The following is a 24,526-nucleotide window of genomic DNA, read 5'->3' on the forward strand; positions in this document are numbered from 1 at the left end:
CCAGCGTGCGGCTGTCTGGGCAGCTGTCCTTCTCCCTGTCCGTGTGCTCCATGCCCGGCGGCACTTCCAGGTTGCTTCTGCTGTAAGCAGGAAACACCCAGGGCCTGGCCTGGGTTCCCCTCTGGCTCCCGGAGTCCCGCGCCGCCTGCTCACCCACATCTTCTCAGCCTGCTTTCCACACAGGTCGAGGCCGCAGCTTGCACTGAGGGGAAGGAAGAGGGACATGCACATCCGCCCTCCCAGGAGGAGACCCCGCAGTCCTTCTGTACCACGAGTTCTACTCCTCAAAGCCTCTGGATTCCTGAGAGTCTTACAGACAGAGGGCAGGGACCTCCAAATCGGGACCCGGTCCAGTTGGCTTCAGCCTAGAAGTTTCCTGTGGAAGTGGAGCCTGAAAATCCGAGTCTGCCTGTCCCAGGCTGGGGGTGCTGCAACCACCACCGCTGCATGATTTATTGTTCCAACTGAGATGTGACTGATGCAATCAATTAAGATTACACTATTCAAAGTGTTTATTTTAAAAGGAATATCTATCTATGTACATCAGAGCAAAATCAAAATACTTCCTGAGAGTGTTATCTGAATAAAAACACTTTTACATATTCATTAAATTTTAAAAGTTCTGGACAATATCTAAATTAATACTAGTTCTTTAATAAAATATTTTTCAAGGTTCTTTATATATATATGTATATACATACACATATACATGTAGGTATATCATACTGGTGATTGAGTGTAGGGTGCTTTATCACTTAGCTCTATCTCTAACACTTTTATTGTATTTTATTTATTTATTATGTTTTTGGGACAAGGTCTCACTAGGTTTCTGAGGATGGCCTTGAACATGCTATCCCCCTGCCTCAGCCTCCAAATTTGCAGGGGTTATAGGCGTGTGCCACACCCAACTTCAATTCTATGTATTTTCATATTAAAATGTTGAATATTTTGTGGACAAGTATTTTGCCTCCTAAGTACCTTTTTTGCCCCTGATTTTATAAAGCAAAGTGGATCAAATATCTTTTCTCTAGATATTGTTTTAAAATATTTTTATTAAATTTACGTACTGCAAAAGAATAGACCTTGATTTTATTTCATTTAGTATGAAACAGACACATACAAATTTGGTCTTTCCAGTTAAAAATTGGAACTCTAGCAGAAGATTCCTTGTGTGTTGGAGTGCCCCTTTAGTTTGTTCCCCATTGTCACCACAGGACATCTGCCCTTTGACCCAGTTGCTATAGAGAAACTTTCTAGTGTGTTGTATTTGTTAGTGTGTGGAATGTTTGACTAATGTCCAGCAACTTGGAGAAGATAACAACTACATTAGACCCCCCTACAAAACGTTCAAGGCCTGGGTAGGAAAGGGGTGGTTTATAAAGCACATTCTGTCCACCCCAGGCACACCTAAGGGTGTTTGGGGACTGGCAAAGGGAACACAGCTGCTGTTACCGCTGTTGACCGGTGACGAGTCCTTGCTCCCCCAATGTTGAAGAATAACACCAGAGAAGCACGCCGAGGCAAGGTCAGAGTAGAAATTAGACGTTTATTAAAGGACAGCAGAAAAGACTTCTCCCGGAGGAAGAAGGGGACCCAAGAGGTGGAATCCGTGGAAGGGATGTTGTCTCCCCTTTTTATAGTTCTTCAGTGATGGAATGTAGGTGGGAAGGCCCCAGGGGTGGGACACAGGTGGGCCAAAGAAGCAATCTGGTCTGGAAGGACTTCTGAGTCAGCACCTTTTTGCTGGGGGCTGTTCATTAACATTTCTTTGAGGTGGACTTTGGCCTAGGGCCTTTTCGGGACTTCATTAACATTCCATGAGTTGTCCTGCGTTTCCCGGAATCATTGCCAGCATGGCCTCCATTTTAGATTTCACTCAGCATTAGACCCGGATTTATCTAACTACACTGACTACCTAACTTTAAATCTGGCTTCACTGCCATCCAATTCTTTCTTCCAAATAGTGACTTCTACTTTGTCACAGTAACACCTGGAATTTTAGATGCTGATTTTTATTTAGTTAAAGGGAACTTTGTTCTGCACAGAAGGCATTTGCACATGTGTCTCTGTGTGTGCCAACTCACACAGTCACAATTACTGACTTTTAAACTTCTTAGACACAATTATGAATTGTTCATAATGTAAGGGTTCCGCGAAACGTCGGAGAAAGAGACCACCAAGTGACCACTCATGCAATTGGCAGAAGGGGGGATTTATTGAACCAGCATGCTGGGGCTCCGTGCCCACTCAAGAAGGGAAAGCAGCCCAGAGCCCCGAGCAGGGGCTGAGCACTGCTTAAGTACACTTTTTGGGGAGGGCGGAGGGCCTTGTATACATCAGAACAAATCATCATGAGGCGCGGGAAAATTGAATAACAACTCCTAAACATGATTAGTTCATTCATTGGCGGGAACAGGTCAGGCTGGAGTGATAGGTCATTCCTAAGGAGGGGGTTACATTTAAACTGATTGGTCCAGCCTCTGCAATGCCTACGTGCGACCACACAGAGCCCTTATTAAACAACCAATAGTCAGGGGAAATATTTACTGGGCAGTTCTAAGCATTGTCTTAACAGCTACAGAAATTTCAGGTTTTGCAGGTAGCATAGATACCTAACAATACCTAATCCTTTACATTTTAACTCAGACCTTGCAGCTTAGAAACTTTACAACACCCGGTCTTTTACCCTTTAACTTTTACGCTTTAACTTCAATTTCTTTTACCCTTACATTCCCCACTCCTTTTTCTGACTACTTTTAATCTTAAAAGTAATGCATCACAATTATTGAAGGGTTTCACATTTCATGAGTTGTTTTGCGTTCCCTGGAATCATTTTCAGCATGGCCTCCATTTTAGATTTCACTCGGTATTAGACCCTGATTTATCTAACTACACTGACTACCTAACTTAAAATCTGGCTTTATTCCCCCCTCTAATTTGGGAATTCCTCACTGCTGTAAGGAAGAGGGGGCGAAGAGAATCTTTCTGGCTTCTTCAGGCTGAAAAGGGACGGTGTGGGGCAAGAAGTTTGGAGTCCCCCTTTAATAATCGGGGCTATCGAGTGGTCCATGATAAAAGTCCAATTGAGAAGTATTAGGCTGGAGGGCCATTCGAGGGATAGGTGGTCTATAAGAGAAACAAGAATTCATTAATTTACTGGAACCATATTGATGCAGCAATAAATGTCACAGCACAGGAATATGCCAATGAGTATAATGGCCAAGACAGAGACTAACAATGTTTTCCACCAGGAAGTACCAAGAACCAGAAGCTAAGATATTGTCTCCACGACAAAGTTGCTGAGGACATGGCTTCTATCTAAGCATGTAAATCTTTAAGGATATTTGTCACCTTGCCAGAAATGTCAGGGATGTAAACATAACAACTAACATTTAGGTTTACAGATGTCCTTTTTACTAGTATGACCTATGTCTAATAGAGAAACCTTTAATTTTGCTACTTAGGGCTGGATAACCATACTAGCAAACACCAAGCCTACCTGTGTAGGTTAGGAATATCTGTGGGCCTTAAACTAAAAACTACCCTGGCAGTTCCTTTTAATAGTTATCAGGCATTCCTGTCTGAGAATCTCTTTTATAGCCTCTAGTTTACTTATATTTGGAAGTTACATTTAACTATTATTATCATTTAAAATGTCTAGGACCAGCTGTGCTTTGGCTTTAACTATCTTTGCTAAGTGTTTAAGATGAAGCAAGTCAAACTGACTTTTGTTCTTATCTATTGTCAACAGTCAGCTGAGTTTCCCTGGGAGTCCTCGGGGAACTTCATTGCAGCTTCTCAGTTCTGCTAGTGTCATTTACCTTAGGATGGGTCCAGGCCTTGCTTGACCATGTGGCTTCCCTCGGAAGCATCAGGGATGTCTCCCCTTTCTGATGACCCTCCTCTTTACAGCAAATGCACCGATCGGCTTTCTGCCCTCCACTGGTCTCATTAATCTCCCTGCTCAGGAGGTTATGTGGCCTAGAGTTTCAGAGCCCTTTGGAGAAGTCCCCTATTCCCTGATTCAGACTGACTCAGAGGGCAAGAGCCAAATTTTTAATTTTAAAACTTAATCTTAAACATCCAGCAAATAAGTTAACAGCCTTCTATTAAGAGCACTAGGCTTTAATGTCTATCTCTCTATCCTGTAGGTGATAACTCCTTATCTTAAATTAACCCAGGTTGTGTGTTCTTAAATCAGTACCTCTTTAAAACATTAACAGGCAATCCTTAAACCATCTATAAGCAAACTACAAAACAAAACTAACTAGGGTAAAAACATATTTAGCTTATATAATAGCTACCTTGAATTCTGGCAGGGTTATACATCATAATTCCCTGTTTGAGATCCTAGTAATCTTGGCAAAAAACTACTTTTGGACACAACTTTAACTGTACTGAAATCTGGCCTACTTCTTCCATAGTCACTTTTACATGTAGTGAGATGGGACAGAGCCTTATCTCAAGTAAGGCAGGGCTCTTCATAAATCTTAAGTACTGTAGTTCTGAAACTGATCTTTGCTTTTTAAACATCATTTTACAAAGTTTACATAAATTGTTGCTCAAGTTTACATGAATATTAGCTAACACAATATAATATCACACCTAAAACATGAATTAAAGACTGAAAGCTTTTAACCTCTTGTAGAAAAGTAGTAATGTACTTTTGTGTTTTGCAAAATAACCTTCACACAGATTAGGCTCTCATTAACTTAAAAATACATAAATTGTATCTCAGAGTAGAAAGTAACATGGAACCATACATATCTTATTGATAACACGTCCAGTTGTAGAACACAAATGATATGAATAAATCTCCAACATGTTTTTTAAGCCTAAAATTACCATACAACTTTAGAACACCAGCTTGATATAATGTTCTTTTGAAGCTTTTACCTTACAGACTTGTATATCTGGAAGATATGAACACATTAATAGCACCATAATTACATTGATGTTTTTATATTAACCGAGGTTAGCTTTTAAAGTAACAACATTACAATATTGAAAAATAACAGCTGTTGTTTAACCATAGTTGTATAATCTTTAATTTTCTTTAAGATTACTTGCTCAAAAACTTACACACATAACCAACTTACACAAACCTTTTTTATCACTTACTTAAACCTTCTTAATTACTTAATCACATAGACTCTTATCCAGAAACACATTTTCCCTCTATTAAATCCATATCTAAAACTTTCTAGTTTTTTTTTCCATCTGTTAACCTCCTTCTGTTTACACTTTAAAACAATATCTGTAAATTTCTGAATTTAAGCAGATTATTTTATAGACATCATTATTTTATTAGGGTCTTTTTGAACACCTAGAAAAACTTATAAGCTTAATTTTAAAGACATCTGTACTTTTATCTGTTTACCCAATTTAAATTGAACCATTTGAATCACGTGAATCAAAGATATTTGGATCCATTTTTAATTTTTTTTTTTTTATGAGCGCTCCTCATCTGTCAATTGTCATATCACTGCAGGATATATGGACATACACACATACAGACATACCGACATACAACACATAACACAAGTGTAACACCCTTGTAGCTTTTTCAGGTGAAATCTCCACTGCAATGTTTAAAAACTCCACAGTTGATCAGAAATAGAACTGATCAGAAAACATTAACCAGTCTGTGGGATTAAAATCATGAGCTCCAAAAAAAAATGCAGAATCTAAGAAAAAGCAAGAGTCCTAAATAAGATGACTGGCCAGTAATTAATAAATACCATATAATTTACTTTTTGGTTGGGGTCTATTTTGAGTTCAGGTGAAAAAGACACTTTAACCTTTTTTTTTTCCCCTTGGGCCTGAAATCTGCCCTCTGTTGAGCCCCAGGCTTCTTCTATTTGCATATCAGCTTAAGTCCTGGCTGAGGTCTGGAAGGAACTGGGAAAACTGGAATTCTGAGCAGAAACCTCATGCCTAGGGCATTTTAGCTATAAGTCATAATTTTCAGGTTTAAGATGTAATTTTTAAAATTTTATATCTTTATATCTCTTTACATTAGAAACACTTGCCCACACAAAACTGAAAATAGGATCTTTTTCTGATAATATAAAGGCCACCATCAGAGGAAATTTCCTCAGGATCATTAAGCTGCTTCCTTTGTTCTGAAGTTCCTAAAGTAGTATTAAGTTTTATCATGTATATCCAAAATTAAGCCTTAAAAATTTTCAAGACTGTCGCTAATTAATGTCATCTCAATAAGCCAGACCAACGTTTTAATTTAGCACCTTTTTTTTCCCCTTGAATCTTACACACTGAGGGGAACAGATATCATATCATAATTTATTATCTTCGCCCAAGTTAATGCACTGGAATACCTAGTGGAATTTTCTCAGGCTACCCAGTTCAAAATTGAAACTTTCTAATTTTTTTTCATTAGTTAAGCAAACAGAGGTGGGGTAATCCCTAAAGTGCAGGTAAGGAAGGAGGAGACTCCCCAAAGCAAAATGGCCTTGGCAGCTGCTGGGAGCCCCGTAGTTCCACCTTTTACTTATAGGATTAGTTCCTCTGGCTTGGTCTGACCCCAGGCACTAGGCATTTCTCACATCTCCTAACTTTTCAGTAGTCAGCTTCCCAAAAAGTTCATCTTCTGCTTGCAGTTGTTTCGAGTTTGAGAAAAGTTTAAGCGAGATATCAAAGTTTTTAGACCCCAGGCATTTCCCTCTGCAGTGGGCGTGCTCAAGCCAACTACGGGAAGAAAAGAAAACACTGCTTCCCTAATCTCGCTTAACAAAGGGGGGTAAAGTTTATCAAAGTTCTTTAAAACACAGCTAAGAGAGGTGTAAAAGGTGAGAACAGAAAAGCTGGCGGTTCTATTGACTTTTGGTCCCTCACAGGAGAAGCATTAGGTTAAAATTTAGCTAAAGTTACTTCCACACATCTAAGGCCGTTTGGAATTTGGGACTCTGCATCGGTCCAAAGTAAAACAATGCCATCACACTTAACAGAGACACAGACAAAATGACACACAAAGATCATCATGCAGCTCCCCTTCGTTCACAACCCCAAGATCTACAATCTTGTGACTCAAGGAGAATGGAGGGAAAAGGGGGAGGAGCAGAAGGATTGAGTGATAGGATCTTGGGGGAAGGGGTCGGAGTGGAGGCAGGGACCAAGAAAGGCTTCAGGGAAAGAGGCGTGGAATGGCTTTGTCCCATACTGGGAGTTACTCAGGCAGAGACAGGGACAATACAAACGTGACACAGAGACAAGGACAAACAGTAAACGGTTAACACAAGTTCAGAGGCAAAGATTAAAGACAGACTGTGAATCCAATCTGAGAGAAAGAATTGCCGGCGAAACCAAACGGGTTGGCAGCAGAGTACAAATGAGGGCACTCTTGTCCCTCTACCAACTGGGGGCACTTTTGCCCCCCCCCCAATCCTGTAAGGCATCCCTAAGAGGAGTGGCCTGTGGATTAGGACACGTCTGTCACCACTGCCAGGGAGAATTTACACTCTCCACTGACGGCCACGCTGCCAACCCAACCCAACCAATCCAAGCCGAAGACCAAACCTGAACCAAAAAGCTCTGAGAACTTACGCTCTCCACCGAGCCAAAAACCAAAAAGCTCTAAGCGATCGCAAAGGAAAAACAAGAAGGAGAACAAGGAGGAGAAGAGAAGGAGGAAGAAGAAGAGGAAGAGGCACCTTACTTACCCCCTAAAGGAGTCCATTGGAGGTCTCCTTGTCCGGCCATGCGCTTTTCCCGGCCAACGCACCAAATGTAAGGGTCCCGAGAAACGTCGGAGAAAGAGACCACCAAGTGACCACTCATGCAATTGGCAGAAGGGGGATTTATTGAACCAGCATGCTGGGGCTCCGTGCCCACTCAAGAAGGGAAAGCAGCCCAGAGCCCCGAGCAGGGGCTGAGCACTGCTTAAGTACACTTTTTGGGGAGGGCGGAGGGCCTTGTATACATCAGAACAAATCATCATGAGGCGCGGGAAAATTGAACAACAACTCCTAAACATGATTGGTTCATTCATTGGCGGGAACAGGTCAGGCTGGAGTGATAGGTCATTCCTAAGGAGGGGGTTACATTTAAACTGATTGGTCCAGGCCCTGCAATGCCTACGTGCGACCACACAGAGCCCTTATTAAACAACCAAATAGTCAGGGGAAATATTTACTGGGCAGTTCCAAGCATTGTCTTAACAGCTACAGAAATTTCAGGTTTTGCAGGTAGCATAGAAACCTAACAATGCCTAATCCTTTACATTTTAACTCAGACCTTGCAGCTTAGAAACTTTACAACACCCGGTCTTTTACCCTTTAACTTTTACACTTTAACTTCAATTTCTTTTACCCTTACAATTCTACAATAATTTCCAACAAAATTCCAAACTATGGATGGGCTAGTCTAGCAAAAACACTGTTCTTTACCATTCCGGGGAGGTTGAGATCTGAACCCTCTACTCCTTACTTAATTTAAAAAGTTCTTTATTGTATCTAAACTAATGGAATGTTAATACTTTAATTAAAACCATTTCAAATTTCTTTCATAGCTATTACAAATTCATCTGCATTCATTTTTAAAGTTATGGTTACAAATTTTAGCATTTTCAAAACTTTCAATCCACTCTAGTTTTTCAAGAAAGCTCTCATTGTTACCGCTGTTGACCGGTGAGGAGTCCTTGCTCCCCCAATGTTGAAGAATAACACCAGAGAAGCACGCCGAGGCAAGGTCAGAGTAGAAATTAGAAGTTTATTAAAGGACAGCAGAAAAGACTTCTCCCGGAGGAAGAAGGGGACCCAAGAGGTGGAATCCGTGGAAGTGCGGTTGTCTCCCCTTTTTAGTTTTGGTGATGGAATACAGGTGGGAAGGCCCGAGGGGTGGGACACAGGTGGGCCAAACAAGTAATCTGGGCAGGAAGGACTTCATTATCACCTCTTGGGATGGGCTATCTCCAAATCTGTTGGGGGCTGTTTCCTGGGCTCCATTAACATTTCTTTGGGGTGGACTTTGCTTAGGGCCTTTCTGGGACTTCATTAACATTCCATGAGTTGTCCTGAGTTTCCTGGAATCATCGTCAGCATGGCCTCCATTTTAGATGTCACTCGATATTAGACCCGATTTACCTAACTACACTGACTGCCTCACTTTAAATCTGGCTTCATCATGATGCAGGTGTATTAAGAAGTGATAAGAAAGCACATGGTGTGCTAGCTAGCTTTCCAACACAGTGACTAAATGCCGGAGAAAATCAACATACAGGAGGAAAAACTGACTTCCGCTCAGGGTGTCAGGGGTCTCAGTGCATAGGCAGGGGCTATAGGACCTGCGTGAGAGGACACCACGCAGGGAACAGGGACTGCAAGGTGGAGCAGAGCAGCTCACCCCGGCAGCTGGGAAGGAGGGAGCGGGAGAGACAAGCACTCAGATGGTGGAAACAAGAGATGCTCCCTGAGGCATGCCCCATGGTCACACTCCCTTCATCTAGGGACCACTCCCAGGGGGTCCAAGACCTCCCAGTGGTGCCCTTGAAGCCAGATTCAAAGTGAGGCAGTCAGTGTAGTTAGGTAAATCGGGTCTAATATCGAGGGGAATCTAAAATGGAGGCCATGCTGAGAATGAATTCCGGAAACCCAGGACAACTCTTGGAATGTTAATGAAGTCCCGAGAAAAGCCCTAGGCCCAAAGTCCATCCCAAAGGAATGTTAATGAACAGCCCCAGCAGATTTGAAGACAGCCCATCCCAAGAAGTGTTAATGAAGTCCTTCCTGCCCAGATTACTTCTTTGGCCCACCTGTATCCCACCCCTGGGGCCTTCCCACCTACATTCCATCACCGAAAGAACTATGAAAAGGGGAAACAACCACACTTCCACGGATTCCACCTCTTGGGTGGAGAAGTCTTTTCTGCTGTCCTTTAATAAACTTCTAATTTCTACTCTGACCTTGCCTCGGCGTGCTTCTCTGGTGTTATTCTTCAACATTGGGGAAGCAAGGACTTGTCACAGTGGTAACACTGGGCTCCTGTGACCACCTGTACCCTGCCCCTGGGAGTGAGCCCCACACCAGGACTGGGTGATGGCAATGGAAATGGGCTCCCTCATCATCTTGACCTTCACCTGAGAGGACACTCAGTGCAGCAGTGGCCAGTGGCAAGGGATCTGGGCTCCCTGGCCTAGTGGTTGGAAACAGTCACAGCTCCTTCCCCAGGAGTCAGTGCACGCAGGAAGTTACGATGCATGTGGAGAGCTGTAATAGAGAAAATAAAGCATCAATTACCAACACATGGGCAAATGCCTTCTGTGCAGAACAAAGTTCCGTTTAACTAAATAAAAACCAACCTCTGAAATTTCTTTGAGGAACTCCTGGCAATTTTCAGGATCAGGGTGATTTAGAAATAGGAGTATTTGGCAGTTCTTTTTAATTTAGTTATTAGAAATCGATAATGCAAGTAGGTTCCATGTTCCTGGAATGCCCCAAAGGCTCATGTGTTGGTGGTCAGTCCCAAGGCAGCAGTGTTGAGATGTGGGGCTTTAGGAAGTGATTGGTCAGGAGGCTCTGACCTCAAGGACAGGTTGGCCTCCTGATGGTGCATAAGCAGGGTGTTACCACTGTTGACCGGTGACGAGTCCTTGCTCCCCCAATGTTGAAGAATAACACCAGAGAAGCACGCCGAGGCAAGGTCAGAGTAGAAATTAGAAGTTTATTAAAGGACAGCAGAAGAGACTTCTCCTGGAGGAGGAAGGGGACCCAAGAGGTGGAATCCGTGGAAGTGCGGTTGTCTCCCCTTTTTATAGTTCTTTCAGTGATGGAATGTAGGTGGGAAGGCCCCAGGGGTGGGATACAGGTGGGCCAAAGAAGCAATCTGGGCAGGAAGGACTTCATTATCACTTCTTGGGATGGGCTGTCTTCAAATCTGCTGGGCTGTTCATTAACATTTCTTTGGGATGGACTTTGGGCCTAGGGCTTTTCTCAGGACTTCATTAACATTCCAAGAGTTGTCCTGGGTTTCAGGAATTCATTCTCAACATGGCCTCCATTTTAGATCTTACTTGATATTAGACCGGATTTACCTAACTACACTGACTACTTAATTTTAAATCTGGCTTCACCAGGTCTCCTGCACTTCCCTCCTGGTGTGGGGCTCCCTCCCAGGTGCAGGCTACAGGTGGTCACAGGAGCCCAGGTCTCCTGCCACCTCTCTTCCCAGGTGCAGGGCAGAGAAGTGTGGATATTCATGGATCTTAGCCACTGTTCCTCTTATGGCCACCTCTTTCTTTTCTGCAGACATCCTAAAATGCAAGTATGACTGGTGTCTACTCTGTCTATTACTGGAGTTTTTGTTTGTGTATTTGTTTGACACTAGAAATTGATTCCAGAAGCTCTTTTACAACTGATCCATGTCCCCAGCCCTTTTTAAAATTTTTCAGACAGGATCTCCCTAAGTTGCTTAGAGTCTTGGTAAGTTGCTGAGGCTGGCTTAGAACCTGCAATCCTCCTGCCTCAGCCTCCTGAGCCATTGAGATTAGAGGCATATGCCACCACACCCAGCATACCTGCAGACCTTGATGGGTGCCCTATCAGCGGACACTGAGTCCCTTGAAGGTGGCCTGTGCTCTCTGAGTGGCTGGGATCCTCCTTCCTGCTGGGGAAAAGCCAGGTCTTCCCCGGCAGGTCAGCATGCAGAGTGTGACATTCACAGTGGATGTCTTGTAGCCTGGAGTCCTGCTCCTGGGTGCACCTGGTGTATTAATGCGCTTGTCCACCAGGCCTGGAATACCATTCCTAGAAACTGCAGATTTCCAGTGGCTTCCCAATCTCCCATCCCTTTCTGCATGTTAAAGCATTTCATTGGGAGATAGGAAAGTATAAATTTATGTAATTAACTCTACCATACAACTCAAAAGTTCCTATATGAATTTAAAAATGTTGGTTTAAGTTACTCTCCCTAAAAGCAGTTTTAAGATATTCCCCCTAATTTATCCTGGATTGCCTCTCTTTCTGTCTGTCTGTCTGTCTGGTCTATCTATCTCTTCACCTGCTTCACGCGGTGCATCTCAACACCTCTGGACACAGACGGAGAAACCTTCCCTGGTGAATTAACAGCTCACTGGCACCTCCCGCTCACTGGCGGGCAGAGCATGGTGGCTGTGGGGTGCCTCTTGCTGGCAGGCATCTGTGGCAACCTGGACCCCCTCCGTGGGCCTGCGCTGCCCCCTGCTGCCTTCCTGGAGCATGTACCCACTGTCCACTGCTGGAGAAGGCAGCCTGTGCGCCTTTCCTGAAGGGAACCTGGAGTCCTCCTTTGTAGTTTACCGTCATGTGCCTTAGAGCTGTGGACTGATGATCTATCGCATCAGGTATGATAAGTGCTCAGCGTTGTATTTTATTTTTAGATTGATATTTGTACCTGCTCATCCTAATCTGGTCAGACCGTGCCCTTGGTTTCTGGGTGGATGCAGTAAGTACTTTGATTGCCCAGGAAGAAATCATGATTCTTTCTCTGAAAAGATGTGGGGAAACAGCTTCGGGAATGCCACATCCAGCTGACTTGCCCCTGAGCTGTCCCAGTAAACAAGCAGGCTGCCAAAGAGCCCTCCTGCTAGGCATGGGGGCATGGTGGTACAGCTGCTGGGCTGTCCGTGATCTGGCCATGTGACCTCCCACCTGCGGTGGACCTCCTGAGGTCATTAAGTTAGAGGTGTTGGCACTGATGTCCATTCAGAGGAACACCAGAACAGTCTACAGTCATCAAACTCATGTTCCTAAGGAGCTTTTAATCTCATGGAGAACACTGTGGATGAATTTCAAATGATGGAAAAGTGCAGAATTATATATGACTTCAATAATGTTTAAACAAATGGAATAGAGCACCAGTGAATCCAGTTCTTCGATTATTAACAGCAATCTTCTCTGCATTTCCTAAAGTATGTTGTCAATGTTTTCTAAAGTAAAACGGGGTGTTTTATTATGAACAGAACATTAGCAGTTGGTTTAAAATGAGCATCTTTGACTATGCAAAGAATAACCTCATCTATATAGCACACTTACATTATGAACAATAAAGAATTTGATGAAATCTTTTTTTTTTTCATTATCTACTGACATGAACATTCTTTTCCATCAAAGGGTCTGAAATATCAGGCTATTAAACCTAAAACCCTAAAACTAAGATGGTAAGGGTTATTATTTAAACATTTTACAAAAATTCATTAACATTTAATTTATAATCATTAGAGCTCTATTTATTATTAACATTGATCTCATCAGATCTTAAATATCAAGACTTCAATAGTTTTAGAAATTATTGGATGCATTTATAATCTAATATTCCTAATATCATATTATAATAGCTGGGGTTATAATTCAATAGTTTACAGTAGCTTTATAAACCATGGATTAGAATTTCATCATTATGTACATGAGAACCATTATTATTAAGTTTGGTAACACTCGTTCCTTGATGGAACCCAGGTAAACCAGCTGAGCCTGAAACTTGAGTGGTTGTTGACTTGTGTCTCTTTAGATTCCCTTCCCTCAACGCATACATTCTCCTTTTTATTACTTTTTGAGATAATTCATGGCTTCACGGAGAAAAGTCTCTTTTGTGGAGTGTTACAATGCAGAGCCTTTACCCTGTGGGACTTCACATTTCTCCCCATGGTTCAAAACTGGACCTGAAGACTCTACTTAATTTTAGGCCTAATTCATTATCATTTTTATTTCCATTTTCTTTTAGAAAAAAATCATTCATGATTTAGATTACAGAACAATTATTTAATATTTATATTAAGACTTACTTACCTGTATTTCTATTCTTACATGTTCCTGTTATTTACTGACGTCATGGACAGCTAGAAACAATCTCTGCCTAAAGCCCTGGGTGCCTGGAGCTACTTCCACGTTGCCCCAGGCCTGTGGAATCGGACAGAACCACCGTGGTGTGTGCAGTGCCAGGAGGCGTCTCCCAGCAGCACTGAGCCCCAGCACCCTGGAGGCAGGGGAGGTGACTGGCTGGGAACGAAGGCAACAGAAATGGCCATGAAGTTCTGAGATGTGGAAGGTGCCCCAGACAGGGACCCGGTCCCGTGGCTTTACTCTAGACAGTACCAAGTGTTAGAGTCTGTAAACAAGTCAGGATGGCACCTGGTATTTTGCCAGGGGGAGTGGTTTGTGAGGTGGCTCCAGCGAGCCATTAAGTGTGGAGATTCCTTATTGGTTGACTGCTGTATCTATTTTATGTTAATTAAGATAAGCTGTGTGGAATGTATAAATACCTCGGTTGTCCTACAATAAACGGCTCCCACTCCTGCTGTATCAATGCACACAAGTTGCTCGTCACCCCCCAATTACTTTGCTGCAGCCAGACTGCAGCAACCAAGAGCAGTGTGAGCACTGCTTGATTCACCTTGACTGAGTGCAGAAACCCAAGTGAGCTAATGCAAGTTCACCATCTTGGGGCGTGGGGGAATCAATCAGCAAACAGCCCACGGCACAGGTGATGTCGCATGGTAAGGCCACTCCAAGGCTTCACCCAGGAGAAGCCTTTAGGAGGACAGTCCCAGGACCTGGGTGACGGTAGGGAACACATTGGCTGGGAAATTTGATATTTTAAAAACTTTATTATGGCGAGTTTGAAAACAAAGGGTAACACGGGGGAGAGTAATAACCTGTACCCTGTGTGCCTACCTCTTGAATTCATCATGAGCAGCGTTTCGCCATGTCATTTCACCTACCCCAGTCTTTTGGAAACAAGGTGTTGTTTCCTCCACTTTCCATGATACTCAACTTCCAGGATGGCAGCAATTGGCCTGCAAGCCCGAGAGCCGCTGCTCCCTCCCTTAGCTTCTCCCCAGCTGTGCCGACGGGTTGCTGACACTTGACAATACCCCCTTAGATGTTCTCCATGACTCTTTGGCAGATGTGAGACCACTGCTACAGCCAAGATACAGACCACCCACAAGTGCCAGCACGTTCCCTCCCGCACCTCTGCCTGTGGTCACTGATGGGCTTTCCCTAGCTGCAGCACATCATTTCCAAACTGCTCAGTCCCTTGTGTTGTCCCTCTCGTGGACCGCGATGGCTTTGAGATTCAGTGCGTCCGTGCACCACGGGTGGGCCATTCCTGCTTGCTGATGAAGACGTCCTGTTGGATGGACAGACCACAGCCTGGTCAGCACTTCTCGTGGTGTGGCCAGAGGCACTTGGCTCGCCACTTTTTTGCTGCGGTGACTGTAGACCCCCGAACACCAAAACAAAATGTTCATGTGCACGGTCTGTGTTTCCTTCGCAAGTACTCAGGAGTGACATTGCTCAATGTTGTGATAAGCATTGGCTCAAACTGCCAAACCCTTGGCAGAGTGGTTCTGTTGTGGGTAAGAGATCCAGGTCTGTGTGCCTGTGTGAGGATGGCCTTGGGCCTGAGCCTAAGCAACTCCATTTTAAAAATTCCAGTTGAAACCTGCAGTCTCACTAGGCACTCCCACAGAGCCCTCTAGTGTGGCCTCAGACAAGTTACTTCCCCACACCCTGATAAACAGAGTAAAGTCCCTGGCAGGCTGTCCTCACCTGATCAGAGGGAAAGGCAAGAAGATCAGGGTGGAGACCACCAGACCCAAAGTTTCTGACCCCAGGGTAAATGATGTCACTGAGAAATCCCACAGTAGCTGATAAGGATTGAAAGGGAGGCAAAAGCTCCAAAATTTAGTATAAATGATAGAGCAAATGAACAGGGATTGAGCCAGCCAAAACAAGGATGCACTTGAGCTGGAGAGCCTAATGAGGATCTGACATCCCGTCACTTGTCATTGTTCCTGAGCCTCTGCGTGATCCTCACTGCTCTCAAACTCTACCACCTCATCTGGACCTTGGTGAGAGCTGCAACTCCTCCCTACAACCCCCTCCTCAAACAGTCATTCACTCGATGCCAGGAAAAGCCCCTTGGTTCCAGACCTGGTCACCAGAGTGAGTGTGCATCTGCTGGACTTAAAGCCTAAGGCTTCAGACTTTTGAACTTAGCACACAGAGGGAATGTCTGTCATTAGCCTGTCATGATTAAGTGTGTTTTGCAGTGCTTAGAATTAATCTAGAATTGCTTGCTGTGAACTGATTATTGCCTAGTATTAGGAATTGTCGTTTTCTTGATTAAGAACCTATAGAATGAAATTGTACTGAGCAATTTGAGTGAATAAAGCATTGAAAGGCGCAGAAGCATGTGGACATTGTTTATTTCTCCCCTCGACTGCATACGTCACAATTTTGCCCCCTTGTGCAACAGTCTGTGACATTGTTCTTTGGAGGAGTGCCCTTCCCGAGTGTGCAGTGCTAGACCACACTGGTTCTGATCTGGTTCCCTTGTGAGAAGCCATCTTCGGTGCTCTCTTGCCCATGGCGTTAGTGAGTGGTCCACCTCTGTATCACTCTGGGTGCGATTTGGTGAGTGGTCCACCTCTGTATCACTCTGGGTTGATTTGGTGAGTGGTCCACCTCTGTATCACTCTGGGTGCGATTTGGTGAGTGGTCCACCTCTGTATCACTCTGGGTGCGATTTGGTGAGTGGTCCACCTCTGTATCACTCTGGGTGCGATTTGGTGAGTGGTCCACCTCTGTATCACTCTGGGTGCGATTTGGTGAGTGGTCCACCTCTGTATCACTCTGGGTGCGATTTGGTGAGTGGTCCACCTCTGTATCACTCTGGGTTGATTTGGTGAGTGGTCCACCTCTGTATCTCTCTGGGTGCGATTTAGTGAGTGGTCCACCTCTGTATCACTCTGGGTGCGATTTGGTGAGTGGTCCACCTCTGTACCACTCTGGGTGCGATTTGGTGAGTGGTCCACCTCTGTATCACTCTGGGTTGATTTGGTGAGTGGTCCACCTCTGTATCACTCTGGGTTGATTTAGTGAGTGGCCCACCTCTGTATCACTCTGGGTGCGATTTGGTGAGTGGTCCACCTCTGTATCTCTCTGGGTGCGATTTGGTGAGTGGTCCACCTCTGTATCACTCTGGGTGCAATTTGGTGAGTGGTCCACCTCTGTATCACTCTGGGTGCGATTTGGTGAGTAGTCCACCTCTGTATCACTCTGGGTTGATTTAGTGAGTGGTCCACCTCTGTATCATTCTGGGTTGATTTCTCGGTCAGACATGCGTTTTACAAACACTTGTTCTGACTCTGTCACTTGCTTTTTCATTTTCTTGAAAATCGATTTCAAAAGCATTTGTTAAAGTTAAAGATCCATTTATCTTTTTAAAACTTTGGCATTTCTTATCTCCTTTCTCTGAAGGTATTTCCACAGGGAAATGATAGTCCTTTCACAAAAAAATGCCAGATTGTATACACACACAGAAAAAAAGAAACTCAGCATTTCACATCATGAATTAAAATTATCTTGGTATGGATCAAAGACCTAAAATGTGAGATAAAATTACCAAATTTCTAGAGGAACATGAGAGATAATGATACTGGTAAAGCCAGAATTAGACAGGCTGTCGGTATAGACAGGTAAACTGAGTCAGGTCGATCAAGGAGGCCAATTTGAATGAGTCCGGGAAGTTGGAGACTGTCCCCTGAGGGACTGAAATGCCTTCAGAGCCCTTCCTCCACCCTGTCAAGATAACCCGCCCTGCTCCAACCTGTGGCTAAGGTAACCTGTCCCAGGAAAGTCCCTCCCTACAGGGAGTTATAAAGTTGTTAGTTAAAGTGCCCAGGGCTGCTCCATCTGGCCCTTCCCCTTCCATCTGCTTCTCACCCTTTGGCCACCCACTGAGCATCTCCTGGGCCTAGTCACATGCACAGGGAGGAGAGAGGTGAGGGGAAGAGAGCAGGAGAATACAGGAAGCCTGGGATATAAAAAGGCAGAAGCCCTCACTTCTGGGGACACCAGGTGCCAGCTATGGCCCCCTTCTCCGTCCTGGGAGAAGTCTTTCTAAATAAATCTTGCTCTTTATGCTCGCCTCCGCGCTTCTCTAGTGTCATACTTCAACATGGGGAGCAGGACTCGGCACTGGTTTAGACAAATGTTTTCTTATAGCCAAAAATACATGAAATGCATACATATGTCCCTCTGCCTTATGGCCACTGTCTTTCTGTACCCCTGATACATGGTGTCCTCTGGATGTAGCATGCTTGACTTTTCTGCCTGATGAGTGGTCAAGATCTTCTGTGACATCCCAGGGGTCCAGTGCAGTGGAGGAAGGCCCCGGCAGTGGCTATGCCCCAGGACTGCAGCAGTGTTGGAGACAAAAGCCAGCAGTGTCCAGCAAAAGCTGGAGACCTGGGAAGGGAGACTTCCTGTGTCCACATACCTGATGTTGACGTCGTGTGTTACTCAGCTTTTGTCCCCATGGCCAAAAGTCCTGACAAGATCAACTTGGAGGAAGAAAGACCTATTTTGGCTCAGTTTCAGAGGTCTCAGTGCATGGCTGGCCAAGTCCGTCACAGAAACATCCTGGTGGAAGGACATGGGCAAGAAAAGCCCCTGAGCCCCTCACGGCATCTGGAAAGTGGCAGATGGATAGACAGAGCGGAGGGAGAGGAGAAGAGGAAGAGACTGGAGATAAAGTCGGAGGGCAGGACTTCCTCCAGACATGCCCACCTGCCTACAGTTTCCACCCAGTAGTCCATTCAAGCTATTAACCCATAAAGTGGATTAATCCACTGATGGGGTCCGAGCCCTCCTGATCCAACCATTGCCTGAAAGCCCCACCTTGGAATCTTGCTGCACTGGGGACCATGCCTTTAACACAGGAGCTCTGGGATGTTCCAGATCCAGACTATAGTGCCCGGGATATTCTGACAAAGACAACATGCAAACACCTACATAACTTTTCTGTTGCCGCAGGCACATCTTTCCAACAATTTCAAACAGCTACATTGAACAGCTTCGATCTTGAGGACTGACCTCAAAATTCATGTCTGTTCAGCTCCCACTCCACTGCATCTTAGGTCACAAACACTACCAACCCACACCAGTTCCCGCCTTGGAAGACCCCTCCCTCCGAGTCCCTCAGAGCCCAGACCCACAGGCTGGGAGGCTCTCAAGACCTGTCTTCCTCCATCGCTGCCCTCCCACAGCTCTTGTTAAGACACCTGGTTGGGTGACCAACAGGTCCTTGGAGGTCTTCATGGAGAGCCAACACCATGCTGTCCTGGCACTTCCTTGGTGCTTTATTCTAGAATTTCTATTCTTTCTGTATTACATTTCTGTAGGCTAACAACCACCAAGGATATAAAGAGTAACCCACTATGGTTTTAGTCACTGCCAGCATCTTCAGACTTGTTAGGCCCCCTATGCCGTGTTCACCCACCTTGCTCTGAGGTTCACGTCTGTGTGTGTGGTAGAAATGGATGCACCTCACCATACTGTTGTAAATAACAGGGAGGGTCGTCTCAGTCCACTTGTAACTGGAAAAGAGCAATCAGGCTTCAGTGCCCCTGTTCAGAGCCCTGAGACTGCGCCGTGTCCTGGGATGCAGTGGAGAACCTAATCAGTTCTCCAGTTGCCACCACTAAACAGCCACGTTGCAAATAAGCTTCTCTAATGGCAGCACTGGGAGCCACGTCATGACCCTGCAGGTGCATTCACCTTGAAGGGAAGCGAGCGCACCACACTCCAGCAGATGTGCAGCCTATACTCCTGCAAGTTTGAAAGGAAGATTATGCTCTCAGCACTCCCTCAGAATTCCCCGTAACAGAGTGCTGAATGCATGGTGAGGAATGGACAGCACATGGACAGCACAGGGACATCCCGTGGGCATCACATGGACACCATGTGGATACCATGGGGATACTGGCATGGACACTGTATGGATATCATATGGATACCACATGGACATCACATGGAAACCACGTGAACACCACATGGACACTGCATGAACAGCAAGTGGACATTGCATGGGCACCACATGAACTCCACATGGACACTGCATGGACAGCATGTGGACATTTCACAAACACTATATGGACATCATGTGGACACTGCCTGAACACTGCATGGATATCACATGGACACCACATGGACATCACATGAACACCATGTGAATACCACATGGACACTGCATGGACAACATGTGGACATTGCATGCACACCACATGGACTCCACATGGACATTCCATGTACACTTGTATAGTGCATGGATACCACAGGGACCCGCATGGACATTACATGGGCACCACATGAATATCACATGGGCACTACAAGAACACTGCTTGGATATCATGTGGATACCACATGGACATTACATGGACACCACATGAACACCAACCACATGGACACTTCCTAGACAGCCATGTGGACATTGCATGGACACCACATGGACATCACATGGATACCATGTGGACACTGCATGAACAGCACATGGACAGTGCATGGACATCACATGGACAGTATGTGGACACTGCATGGATATCACATGGACACCACATGGATATCATATGAACACCACATGGATATCATATGAACACCACGTGAACACCACATGGATACTGCATGCACAGCATGTGGACATTGCATGGACACCACATGGACTCCACATGGACACTTCATGTACACCATGTGGACAGTGCATGGAGATCACATGGACACCATGTGGACACTGTATGGACACCACAGGGACCCGCATGGACATTACATGGACACCAAGTGAATATCACATGGGCATCACATGGACACAGCATCGACATCACAGGGACACCACGGGGACACCACATGGACATTACGTGGACACTACATGAACACCAACCATATGGCCACTGCCTAGACAGCATGTGGGCAATTCATGGACACCATATAGACACTACGTGGACATTCCATGAATACTGCATGTACATCACATGGATATTACATGAACATCACGTGGACACCATGTGGATACCTCATTGACACTACATGGATACTGCATGGATATCATCTGGACTCTGCATGGACAGCACATGAATATCACATGCACATCACACCAACACCACATGGACATTGTAAGGATACTACATGGACACCATGTGGATTCCACATGGACACCACGTGAATACTTCATGGACCCCACATGGACACTTCATGGACCCCACATGGACACACCAACACTGTATGAATATTGCATGAACACTACATGGACACCATGTGGACTTCACATGGACACTGCATGAACACCATGTGGATGCCATGTGAACACCACATGGATACTGCATGCAGCTACATTCCGATTTGAATAAAGCTGTTTCTGTGCAAGTGTGTGGAGAAGAGCAAGCGAGGACAATGATCTGTGCTATTCAGAAACCAGACAGAACATCTTGAAATCTAGAATTTGTTGTTGTGAAGTTTTGGTTTAACGTAAATAAGGACCACGCAGTACTCTGCTCTCTTCAGTTGAGCATGGTCTAATCATTCTCCTCACCTTCCCACATGGCCATCTGTGAAACACATGGTATTGGTCCTTGGGTCCCCTGTGCCCTTGGTCCCGGATACATGCATGTCCTGAATGTGGTCTCCTCATCTGTAGGCAGAGCATCCCCCACTCCAAGGTTAGTCTGATGCATATTTGCAAAGATGTGGATGCCCCCCGCAATCCCCAGACCCCCTGGCACCAGCAAGACCCACTCTGGTTGGTTTCACACCTTCCGGGAGGTACAGCAAAAGTCCTCTAGCACTGTGGATGCGATCTTGCTCTTAGAGGTTTCCCACAGCAGGCAATTAAATTTTAAGAATCCATCAATTCACTAAAGATTTTAGTGGGTGTTATCCATGTGATTTGGCATGCTTAGCCCTCAGAGGTCAGTAAAGAGATCTCTCACCTATACAGAGAAAGTAGAAAAGCTGTTGATTCCAAAGACGGTTCTTGTCTCCATCGGGGGATCAGGCTGGATGCACTGAACATCTGGCAACAGAAGACACACACGTTTACTGTGGTCTCTCACCTGCGGTCTCTGAGCAGAGTGCTCCTCGGTCTGCCACTCAGAGTCAGTGGAAGCACCTCCACTTATAAACGTGGAACTCAGAGGATCTGGAGCTGAGGGGCACTTAGGGAACACCCTGCAGAGCCCAGAACTCCCCGCACTCCCCCCTGCAGAAGGCTCCCAGCAGGGCACAGAGCCCCAGGAGGGATTGTGTTTACAAAGATTAGTATTTTGCCCATTAGGGCACGGAATTCTCCTTTGGTTTGGATGCTGACAAATTCATGGGCAAATAGAATTTCCTTCTTAGGACATTTAAAAATCTTGGAGTGCTTACAAGCACTTCTTAGAGAAACTATATAATGGATCTGCTATTGCTGTATCTTAAGATTATTTTGAAGAAATGGTTTACTGGACTTCATAAGACTTTGCTCAAATACTTTTCCTGCATCTGTCTATTTAGAAGTAATTCTTTACTTCTTAAGATTTACCTAAAAGTAATTTGTTTTGTTCATGGAACTTTTAAGGATCACAATAATTATAATCATTGCAAATTTATAGTCAAAACCAGACATTCTAATTGAACTGCACTTTAATTAGAATTATATACATCAGTATTAACCTGGTCACAGATGCTACAGATCAGGACAGCATATGTGGTTTTGTGAAACTGATAAAGTGGAAGTTTTAGATGAGTTAACAGCAGCAGGCAAGTTGTGCAATCGCACCTCCTCTAGCTGGGACCCCTGTCAGGGAGGAGGATTGAAGAGAAACCTTGCACACTTGAGGCTAGCTAACTTCCAAAGGGAAAATGCCGTGAGTGAGCAATTTATTCCAGAAAGTGACAAAAGCATTAGCAGAGGGAGCATGCAGGAGTGTAATTCTTCCTGAAGGTGCAGCGCTTGGCATGGGAGATGGTTCCTCATGAAGGGTAAAGAAGTCCCTCACTCCTGGAAAAGGCCAGAGGAGACACTTGTACACTCCAGCACATTCTGCTGTAGAGGAAGGGCCTGGAGTGACTACCGGGAACATGAGAAGCTACCAAAGCCTCTGTACACTACAGCGGATTAGTCTGATCAGAGCCAGAGTGTCGCTTGGGTGTTGGAACCACAACACACAGTCACATGACCGTAATGCATGTGACTGGCAGTGTGCAGGGATGGAGAAGTCCCTAAGAGGAGAAAAGCAGCTAGAGTCCCAGGCTATCTGAGTGTGATCCCAGGGGTTGCACGAGATCACTGAGTTCCAGAGTGACCTCCCACAGAGCCTCTCCATGTCTGTGCTGCACACAGGCAATACACTAACTCTGCAGGTGCACAGCCCATCCTCAGATGTCCCACGTATCACTGAGACTTCACGAGGGACAAAGGAGTGGAAGAGATTCGGCTCACAAGGGCTCTGTAGGGAATGTCATGGAGCCCCTGTGGAAGGCCATATGAGCACTTCAGGAGGATGAGAAGAAGTGCACACACAGTGGCCGAGCTGGGCTGTCTGCACTGGACAGAAGCCCTGCCGCTGCTGGACTGAGTGTTTGCCTCCTGGACACAGAGCTGCCAAGGGCCAGGGGTGGCTGGGGCAGGGCCCATGTTTCCGCACCCTACCTCTGTCTGGAAGAGAGCAGGTGCTTTGATTAATCTTTTGTGGGTTTTGGACCATTTTTCAAAAAGCCCAGATGATCCATTGCATCACTGGGAAGAGGTTCCATCAGAGAGCAGGCAGACAAAACCACACCTCTACCTGCCAGGACTGCCCAGGCCAAGGTGCGAGGTGATGAAGAGTGGGTGGCACTGTGGGAGTGACAGGACAGCTGCACGGAGCCATTGCCTCTCTTAGCCTTGTCCCCTGGCTGTGAGGAAGCTGTCCCAGGGCTCCCCAGAACCACCCAGGGAGGCCTCAGCTGGAGGCAGGCTGCTGGCCCAGGGCACCCCTCACTGCGGTCTCTACCAGATGGATGGTCCCTGGGCTTCCCCCCCTTGGTGGCCTGCCCTTCTCCTTCCCCGTCCTGCACGGCCCTCCCTCTCTCCTCCATTCTCATCCCTTCATCACCACTAATCTAATTATCACACATTGAGAAAGAGAGAAAGGTCAATCATGAAGCATAAAAGGAGCCGGGCTGCCACTGATGAGGTAGAAACACTGCTAATAACTTGTGTGGATTAATTCTCCCATAAGTTTCCGTGTGTGCATCCTTAACCTCATTACTGAAGAGGAAAAACACAATATATCCTATTTTGCAACTTGTGTTTCCTCCCAGAGTGACTGGGATATATGCTGCCCTCCTCCCAGCCCGTCTGTCGGCAGTGACAGCACGTTAGGCTCTGCATACAGGAGCGTGGACGTCCAGGAATGGAAGCTCTCTGGGGCTGACCACAGGGGCAGCTCTAGTTGTTGGAAATAACAATGCAATCAGTGTCCTGGTGACTCAACTCTGATTTTGCAAACTCACAAACTGGAAACAGAGGTCCAACTGGCTGTCCAAAAATAGGAAGTCCTCATGGTCCCCATGACCAAGTCCCAGTAGAGCTGTTCCCAGAGGGTGCCCAGGGCTCTGGCAGCCCTGGCATGAGTGCGCTCTCGGGCAGGCCAGCGGGGGGACATGAAGCTCTGTGTCCCCCCGCCCCCCCGGTTCTCGGCCCTCGTCTTAGGCAGGGTCCAGGCCTGGTAGGTGGA

The 24,526-nt window shown here is 45.6% G+C and overlaps 2 long non-coding RNA genes across 2 annotated transcripts; one reads left to right on the top strand and one right to left on the bottom strand.

Moving 5' to 3' along the window:
- Nucleotides 1-2,196: 2,196 nt before the first annotated feature.
- LOC131424333 (uncharacterized) lies at nt 2,197-8,450 on the bottom strand. Its single transcript, XR_009227128.1, has 2 exons — nt 7,680-8,450; nt 2,197-3,126 (listed from the first exon to the last, which is right to left on the bottom strand). It is a non-coding gene; the product is annotated as an uncharacterized LOC131424333 (long non-coding RNA).
- Nucleotides 8,451-10,848: 2,398 nt separating this feature from the next.
- LOC124095492 (uncharacterized) lies at nt 10,849-16,184 on the top strand. The gene is made up of 2 exons (XR_009227129.1): nt 10,849-12,334; nt 13,829-16,184. It is a non-coding gene; the product is annotated as an uncharacterized LOC124095492 (long non-coding RNA).
- The last annotated feature ends 8,342 nt before the right edge of the window (nt 16,185-24,526 follow it).

Source organism: Marmota monax, unplaced genomic scaffold (assembly GCF_021218885.2).
Source record: "Marmota monax isolate L192 unplaced genomic scaffold, Marmota_monax_Labrador192_F-V1.1 WCK01_AAM20220418_F8-fsc00060, whole genome shotgun sequence".
Taxonomy (NCBI): domain Eukaryota; kingdom Metazoa; phylum Chordata; class Mammalia; order Rodentia; family Sciuridae; genus Marmota; species Marmota monax.